Source organism: Moschus berezovskii, chromosome 9 (genome assembly GCF_049115385.1).
Source record: "Moschus berezovskii isolate FMDL1 chromosome 9, NW_MosBer_1.0, whole genome shotgun sequence".
In the NCBI taxonomy this organism is placed as follows: Eukaryota; Metazoa; Chordata; class Mammalia; order Artiodactyla; family Moschidae; genus Moschus; species Moschus berezovskii.
This window is the reverse complement of record NC_142468.1, coordinates 101,033,424-101,043,194: the sequence shown is the minus strand read 5'-3', so window position 1 is coordinate 101,043,194 and position 9,771 is coordinate 101,033,424. Positions and strand designations below refer to the sequence as shown.

At 41.0% G+C, this 9,771-nt stretch overlaps 1 pseudogene; it reads left to right on the top strand.

Moving 5' to 3' along the window:
* The first annotated feature begins 645 nt into the window (after nucleotides 1-645).
* Nucleotides 646-1,595, top strand: LOC148776696 (olfactory receptor 4M1-like; annotated as a pseudogene).
* The last annotated feature ends 8,176 nt before the right edge of the window (nucleotides 1,596-9,771 follow it).

Here is a 9,771-nt window from a genome sequence, read left to right as displayed (position 1 = left end):
TTTCATATAGGGCCCTGCATTGTTGTGTTTTGTGACTGTTTACATAAAACCAAGGGTTAAGTTCTCTAAGTTTTGGTTAAAGGAAAAAGATATCCATTCACTAAACTTGAAGCCCTAGCATCTCTTTGATGGTTTATAACTAAAATATTATCAGATCAGCACACCCAATATTAGACTGCAAGCCCAAGTTTCAAATCGATCAGATTTCACATCATCGTTAACAGCAACAACAACCACAAAAATCTAGAAAGAACAGGTTGCATCTTTTATTACCAGTCTAAAATTTGGCTAAACTTGGAAGAAGTTGCACATATTGCTTACTAAAGTAGATGTTTAGGGGAAGGATTAGTGCATTTCTGAGTTTCATAAAAAATAGGAATAACAGTAAGAAGTTGAGATTTTGGTGTCAGGTATATGACATGTTTCATATAGTTTCAATGTTTCTAATTTTCAGTTCATCACTTACTCTTTCCTTATCGTGGTTTATACAATATAAAATCAGGCAACCAAACTTATGCTAGTACAATCTCTTAATGGCAGACCAGATTTGATGATTTTTAAAGTGTTGATTGATGCAACTCTGGTTAAATGCTATTTGGAGTAATAACAATTTCTTTATTTTTCATAGCCATATCATGAAAAAAAAGTGAAGAAATGGAAACTTCAAATTACACCAGGGTGACAGAATTTGTTCTCACTGGCCTCTCCCAGGCTCGGGAGGTGCAACTAGTTCTATTTGTTATATTTCTGTCCTTCTACTTGTTCATTATTCCAGTAAATATTCTTATTATTTGCACCATCAGGCTTGACCCACATCTGACTTCACCCATGTATCTTCTGTTGGCTAATCTGGCCTTCCTTGACATTTGGTACTCTTCCATCACAGCCCCTAAGATGCTTGTAGACTTCTTTGTGGAAAGGAAGGTCATTTCCTTTGGTGGATGCATTGCTCAGCTCTTCTTCTTGCACTTTGTTGGGGCCTCAGAGATGTTCCTGCTCACGGTGATGGCCTTTGACCGCTATGCTGCTATCTGCCGCCCCCTCCACTATGCTACCATCATGAATCGACATCTCTGCTGTATCTTGGTGGCTTTCTCCTGGATGGGGGGCTTCATTCACTCTACAATACAGGTGGCTCTCATTGTTTGACTTCCCTTCTGTGGGCCTAATGAGTTAGACAGTTACTTCTGGGACATTACACAGGTTGTCCGGATTGCCTGTGCAACACCTTCCCAGAGGAGTTAGTGATGATCTTTAGCAGTGGTCTGATCTCTGTGGTGTGTTTCATTGCTCTTCTCATGCCGTATGCCTTCCTTCTAGTGATGCTCAAGAAACACTCGGGTTCAGGTGAGAGTACCAGTCGGGCCGTGTTCACCTGCTACTCCCACATCACCATTGTGGTGCTAATGTTTGGGCCATCCATCTACATTTATGCTCGCCCATTTGACTCTTTCCCCCTGGATAAAGTGGTATCTGTGTTCCATACTGTGATATTCCCTTTACTTAATCCCATCATCTACATACTGCGAAACAAGGAAGTAAAAATGGCCATGAGGAAGCTGGTCAGCCGATACATTTTATGTAAAGAGAAGTGAAAGATTAATGGCATTTTCTATAGTCCTCCTGAAGGTTTTTGTCCTAAAGAAGGAAGTATTTGCAGTAGTATTGGTTCTTTCACGACCTCCTTTTGTCTGAGGTCTTAAATCCCACTAGGTTTCCCTCTAATTGGTGAAAAAACAAAGAAATTGGGATGGAAATAAATTTACTCACACTTCCTGAAATTTCTGGCAGATCACCCTCAAAATTTAAGATATAATAATGATCTTCTAAAACACACATTTTCACTAATTGCTTAGTGGCTTTTCTGGAGAGGATTTGGCTATGAGGAGATTGTATGTTGAGAAATAATAAAACTAATAAGACCTGGGAGATGTGTCCACTATGAATATAAAGAAGTAAATGGCTAGTATATGAATAGGAGTAGTTTCAAGACACTATGTTTTTGTTTAGTTGCTAAGTTGTGTCCCACTCTTTTGTGACCCCAGGGGACTGTATCCCGCCAAGCTCCTCTGTCTATGGGATTTACCAAGCAAGAATACTCAAGTGGGTTGCCAATTTCTTCTCCAAGTGATCTAATTAAATATTATTGTCATGTTTCAGTCTTAGTCCAGTGGGATGATGTTTGGTAAACCATCTTCCTGGTACTGAAAAAATAGATTATTTACTCCTTTATCTTCTTCCTCTTTACAGAATGGAAAGTGAGCGTTTATTCATATAAGCCATTTCAACTCATGCCAGGTGGTAACCACTCAACAGTATTGGTGACAGGAGTCAAATTTTGTCACACGTTGGAAACAAATTTTATAAATTCATAGCTGAGTGTAGTTTGATTACTGTGTGACACCCCTCTCTCAGAGGAAGTTGCTAGTCAGATAGTAGTTTTTGAAGTCAGTCTCTCCTTACACCCTCCAACGTGGAAACAGACTTGGAGGAAAGGGATTCTAGGCTGATTGGGATTGATAGACAACCAGCTGAGTGATTTTTTTAAAGATCACCTCTTTTGTCAGTCTTTATGTCTTCTGTATTTGCTTATTCTGCCATTTATGTTAAAGTTAAATTAGTGGTGTGTTGCTTTTGTTAGCACTATAATTGAGAGTTCTTTCTTATTAAATCAAATTTTATTTCTTTAAAATATAAATGGAAGAGCCCTATAATTTCCATAATTTTTTTAACTCTCTAGTGAGAATTCTTTAGTGAATTATTTGTTAGTGATCAATTACTTCCCTATACTCAGAACCCAATTACTGACCATCCTTCAGAATATAAAAGATTGTAATGTTTGAGTTCATGCAATTTTTAAAAATTTAAATGAACTTTTCCATTTCAAAACTAGAGGATCATTTCATCCAAGGGCAAGAGCACTTTGGGAGCTTTGAGCTTTAGTCATATGTTTTTGATAACGTACTATGATTAGATTTTGAGGGAAATAGGTTCTTGTCAGTATCAGGAATGAATATGTGTAAATAAATGATTAAAATAATCCCAGGGTTATTCTTCATTTGGATTCTATTTATTAATTGAGGAGGTAATCTGTTCCAGATCCAGTGCACCTCAGGCACATAGGAAGGAATAATGGTACTTACCGTCTGTTCTTTGCTTTGGGAAGCTTTCCCTATGATGTCACAGTGGGGTTCCCCACGTTTGTGTGGAAGCTTTTGCACACTAATAAGCAATTCCTGGACTGCAGGAGAGTGTCCAAGAATTCAGCTCAAATCTGGAAACTATCTCCTTGGAAACAGAATCTGATTCCACAGGCAAACTGCTCAGTTCCACAAGGACAACCTCCACTGGAGATGCCAGGTGCAAGCCCAGGTTGTCATCTGTGCTTCTGCCTGATTGGCTATAAATCAGAGATTCCCACAATCCCTTCCCCGGGTTCAATTTATTAGAACAGCACACAGAACTTGGGGAAACCTATTTACTCTCCATTAGCAACTTGTTACCGGAGAAGGCAATGGCAAGCCACTCCAGTACTCTTGCCTAGAAAATCCCATGGACGGAGGAGCCTGGTAGGCTGCAGTCCATGGGGTCGCTACGAGTCAGACACGACTGAGCGACTTCACTTTCACTTTTCACTTTCACACATTGGAGAAGGAAATGGCAACCCACTCCAGTGTTCTTGCCTGGAGAATCCCAGGGACGGGGGAGCCTGGTGGACTGCCGTCTATGGGGTCTATGGGGTCACACAGAGTCGGACACGACTGAAGTGACTTAGCAGCAGCAGCAGCAGCAGCAACTTGTTACAAAGGATATCAAAGGATATGCATCAACAGCCAGATGAAGAGACATATGGGGTAAAGTTCTGAACAAAGGAGCTTGGAGCCTGGCACAGGAGCATGTGGACCCATTAATGCTCTTTAATGGTTTAAAGATTAGAGTTTCTGGGATATGGAAATTCTCCAAAAAGGACCAAAGATCTATCCTTCTGGGTTTTTATGGAGGCTTCATTACATAAACATGATTGGCTCATTAAAAAGCTATACTAACCAAGAGAGTACGGTATTGATGTGAAGACAAACTGATGGCCCAAAACAGAGTAGGCAGAAGCAGACTCACCCAAATTGTAAATTCATTTTTGTCAAAGATACATATACAATTCACCAAGAAAGGAAAGTCTTAAACAAATAACGCTAGAGCAACTGAATATGTGTATGGGAAACAATGAACTTGGACATCAAGCTCACTGCACACACAAAATTAATTTGGAGTTGGATCATAGATCTAAATGTAGCAGTTATAACTATAAAGCTCCTTGGAGAAAACATAGAAGAGTGTTTTTGTTTTTTTTTTTCATATTTGGGATGAGCAATGATTTCTTAAATAGCACAAAAGAAGCTGTAATCATAAAACCGATAAATTAAACCTTAAGAAATAAAAAATTACTGTTCATCAAAATATACCATTATGAAATTAATAAGCAAATTATGCACTGGGAGGGAAATTTGAAATTTCCTAATCCCATTTAAATGGGGATTTCCCTGGTAGTCCAGTGGTTAGGACTCTTACTGAAGGGGGCCCCGGTTGGATCCCTGGTTGGGGCACTAAGATCCTGCAAGCCGCTAAGCACAGCCCCTCACCCCAAAAAGATTGGAACAGACACTTCAGAAAAGAAATATACAAATGATCGTTATGTTCGTGGGAAGATGCACATCATTAGTCATCTGGGAAATGGCCCAAGACATGTGACCACGTGTTCAGACAGAGCACACTCTCACCACTCCGCAGAACAGGCATAAATTTGCCTCAGTAAAACTCAAAAGGCAACAAAAATGTAGTTTATCAAGTGCCCCCAGGTGTATATAACATCCTAGATACCAGACACTTTCACATAAGTGAGTAGGTTGCCCAGTGGATCAGAACTGTGAAAGCCTGACAAAGGAAGCAATTGCAATACTGATTTCGAAATTGGTTGATTTGCATATGAAAGGTGGCTTTGCCGGTGAGTCATTAATTATCTGTAGGAACGGGAAAACTCTGGGAGGCTCAGACTCTCTGGGGTTGGCAGGGCCCAAGATGTCCAAGCATCAGAAATACAAACAATAAAAAGGCACAATTAACACACTACAACAAACGTTGGTCAACTGATGAAAGAACTTGAACTCTCTCATATGTTGCTAGTTTACATCTACCTTTGGATCCGGAGATCCTACTCGTCAGTGGTTATCCAAGAGAAATGGAAACTTGTGGACAAAATGATTTACATTAGAATGTTCATGGAAGCCCCCATAAATGAAGAAAAGTAATAAAACCTTTGGATTCTATACACACAATGGAACATTATTTGGTAATTAAAAGGAACCCCATTGCCTTCTCTGAATTAAAAGGAACAGCTGCAGATAATGCAACACGCATGAACATTAAAATCCTAATGCTGAGTTAAAAGTCAGATAAAAAAGAATACATGTCATGTGATTCCATTTTGATAAAACCTAAGGTAAAGCACAACTAGTCTATGATGTTAGAGATTAGAAAGTGGTTGCTAACCATGGTAGTATTTGCAGAGGAGAATGACAAAGATCACAGAAAGATTTTCTGGAATGAATGAAGGAGACAGTCTACATCCTGTTTGGAAAGTGGTTCCCTGAGTGCTAACACCTGACACAAATATTCAAGTCCAGCACTTACCTGTGCCTTTCCATGCTTATAAATTATATCTAAAGAAATATAATCAAGAACTTATTTTCATGCTTTCTTGTAAATGCATGCAATTTTTGTAGGACACAACAGGAATTAATATTAATTTTCTGCTGTGAGACGTGAGGAGAAATGGACACAGGGGAATTAAGATGGGAAGGAGATTGCCTCACTACAGATTATTTTTAAAAAATTAACTTTAAAATGTATGATTGTATTATTTATAAACATTTCATGCCAAGATGGGCACAATAAAGGACAGAAGTGGTATGGACCTAACAGAAGCAGAAGATATTAAAAAGAGGAGGCAAGAATACACAGCACTACCTCATGCATCGAGTTGACTCACTGGAAAAGAGTCTGATGCTAGGAAGAATTGGGGGAGGGAGGAGACGGGGACGACAGAGAATGAGATGGCTGGATGGCATCACCGACTCGATGGACATGAGTTTGAGTGAACTCCGGGAGTTGGTGATGGACAGGGAGGCCTGGCGTGCTGTGATTCATGGGGTCGCGGAGAGTCGGACACGACTGAGCGACTGAACTGAACTGAACTGAATACAAAAAGCATCTTCATGACCCAGGTAACCACAAGGGTGTGATCGCTCACCTAGAGCCAGACATCCAAAGTCAAGTGGGCCTTAGAAAGCATCACTACAAACAAAGCTAATGGAGGTGATGGAATTCCAGTTGAGCTATTTCAAACTCTAAAAGATGATGCTATGAAAGTGCTGTACTCAATATGCCAGCAAATTTGGAAAACTCAGCACTGGCCACAGGGCTGGAAGAGGTCAGTTTTCATTCTAATTCCAAAGAAAGGCAATGGCAAAGAATGTTCAAACTATCACACAATTGTACTCATCTCATACACCAGCAAAGTAATGCTCAAAATTCCTCAAGTCAGGCTTAAACAGTGTGTGAACCATGAACTTCCAATTCAAGCTGGTTTTAGAAAAGGCAGAGGAATCAGAGACTAAATTGCCAACATCCGTTGGATCATCAAAAAAGCAAGAGAGATTCAGAAAAACATCTGTTTCTCCTTTATTGACTATGTCAAAACCTTTGACTGTGTGCATCACAACAAACTGTGGAAAATTCTCAAAGAGATGAGAATAGCAGACCACCTGATCTGCCTCCTGTACAGCAGGTCAAGAAGCAAAAATAACTGGACATGGAACAGCAGGTTGGTTCCAAATTGGGAAAGGAGTACGTCAAGGCTGTATATTGTCACCCTGCTTATTTAACTTATATGAAGAGTCAGTTCAGTTCAGTCGCTCAGTCGTGTCCGACTCTCCGTGACCCCATGAATCACAGCACGCCAGGCCTCCCTGTCCATCACCAACTCCTGGAGTTCACTCAAACTCATGTCCATAGAGTCGGTGATGCCATCCAGCCATCTCATTCTCGGTCCTCCCCTTCTCCTCTCACCCCCAACCCTTCCCAGCATCAGAGTCTTTTCCAGTGAGTCAACTCGTCACATGAGGTGGCCAAAGTACTGCACTTTCAGCTTTAGCATCAGTCCCTCCAATGAACACCCAGGATTGATCTCCCTTAGAATGGACTGGTTGGATCTCCTTGCAGTATAAGGGACTCTCAAGAGTCTTCTCCAACACCACAGTTCAAAAGCATCGATTCTTCGGCGATCAGCTTTCTTCACAGTCCAACTCTCACATCCATACATGACCACGGGAAAAACCATTGCCTTGACTAGACGGACCTTGGTTGGCAAAGTAATGTCTCTGCTTTTTAATATACTATCAAGGTTGGTCATAACTTTCCTTCCAAGGAGTAAGCGTCTTTTAATTTCTTGGCTGCAATCAGCATCTGCAGTGATTTTGGAGCCCCCAAAAATAAAGTCTGACACTGTTTCCACTGTTTTTCCATCTATTTCCCATGAAGTGATGGGACCAGATGCCATGATCTTTGTTTTCTGAATGTTGAGCTTCAAACCAACCTTTTCACTCTCCTCTTTCACTTTCATCAAGAGGCTTTTGAGTTCCTCTTCACTTTCTGCCATAAGGGTAGTGTCATCTGCATATCTGAGGTTATTGATATTTCTCCCAGCAATCTTGATTCCAGCTTGTGCTTCTTCCAGCCCAGCGTTCCTCATGATGTACTCTGCATATAAGTTAAATAAGCAAGGTGACAATATACAACCTTGACGTACACCTTTTCCTATTTGGAACCAGTCTGTTGTTCCATGTCCAGTTCTGACTGTTGCTTCCTGACCTGCATACGGGTTTCTCAAGAGGCAGGTCAGGTGGTCTGGGATTCCCATCTCTTTCAGACTGCTCCACAGTTTATTGTGATCCACACAGTCAAAGGCTTTGGCACAGTCAATGAAGCAGAAATAGATGTTTTTCTGGAACTCTCTTGCTTTCTCCATGATCCAGAGGATGTTGGCAATTTGATCTCTGGTGCCTCTGCCTTTTCTAAAATCTGCTTGAGCATCTGGGAGTTCACGGTTCACATATTGCTGAAGCCTGGCTTGGAGAATTTGGAGCATGACTTTACTAGCGTGTGAGATGAGTGCTATTGTGCGGTAGCTTGAGCACTCTTTGGCATTGCCTTTCTTTGGGATTGGAATGAAGACTGACCTCTTCCAGTCCTGTGGACACTGAGTACATCATGTGAAATGCCAGGCTGGAGGAAGCACAAGCTGGAATCATGCTTGCCAGGAGAAATATCAATAACCTCAGATACACAGATGACACTACCTTTATGGCAGAAAACGAAAAGGAACTAAAGAGCCTCTTGATGAAAGTGAAAGAGGAGAGTGAAAAAGTTGGCTTAAAACTCAATATTCCAAAAAGTAAGATCATCTGGTCCCATCACTTCATGGCAAAGAGATGGGGAAACTGCAAACAGTGAGAGACTTTATTTTCTTGGCTCCAGTATCACTGCAGCCATGAAATTCAAAGATGCTTGCTCCTTGGAAGAAAAGCTATGACCAACCTAGACAGCATATAAAAAGCAGAGGCATTGCATTGCCAACAAAGGTGTGTCTAGTCAAGGCTATGGTTTTTCCCGTGGTCACGTATGGATGTGAGAGTTGGACTGTGAAGAAACCTGAGCACCGAAGAATTGATGCTTTTGAACTGTGGTGTTGGAGAAGACTCTTGAGAGTCCCTTGAACTGCAAGGAGATCCAACCAGTCCATCCTAAAGGAGATCAGTCCTGGTTGTTCACTTGAAGGACTGATGCTAAAGCTGAAACTCCAATAGGGCCACCTCATGCGAAGAGTTGACTCACTGGAAAAGACCCTGATGCTGGGAGGGATTGGGGGCAGGAGGAGACGGGGACGACAGAGAACGAGATGGCTGGATGGCATCACCGACTCGATGGACATGAGTTTGGGTGTACTCCGGGAGTCGGTGTTGGACAGGGAGGCCTGGCATGCTGTGATTCATGGGGTCACAAAGAGCTGGATACGACTGTGACTGAACTGAACACTAAAATACAGCATGGTTCATGACTTTAATATCTAAGATTATCTAAAATTATCAATTTTTACCAGCAATAATATGAAGTCTCTGTTCTGAGGACTAGTTACATCATCAACATAATTTTATTTTAAGTATTGTGGCAAACATTAGGAAGCAAGGTTCCTAATTTTGTCTATTGTTATGAAAAGATAATATTTAAAAAAGTCTTTGGTAGAAATAAAGATTGTAATGAACGCGAAAATGTGAATTTTTCTTCCTACGTGTTTTTCTGCAACTTTATTTTTTTTTTAAGATAACTTTCTTTTATCTGTTGTCTACTTTAATATGTGATTTTCAGAATATACATTCTTATGCCTCTGTATCCTTTCATATTCATTTCTTGTTTTCCTAATACAGTCTTTGCATGTACTCAGTTCAGTCAGTTCAGTGGCTCAGTCATGTCCAACTCTTTGCGACCCCATGAACCACAACACGCCAGGCCTCCCTGTCCATCACCAACTCCTGGAGTCCACCCAAACCCATGTCCATCGAGTTGGTGATGCCATCCAACCATCTCATCCTCTGTTGTCCCCTTCTCCTCCTGCCCTCAATCTTTCCCAGCATCAGGGTCTTTTCTAATGAGTCAGCTCTT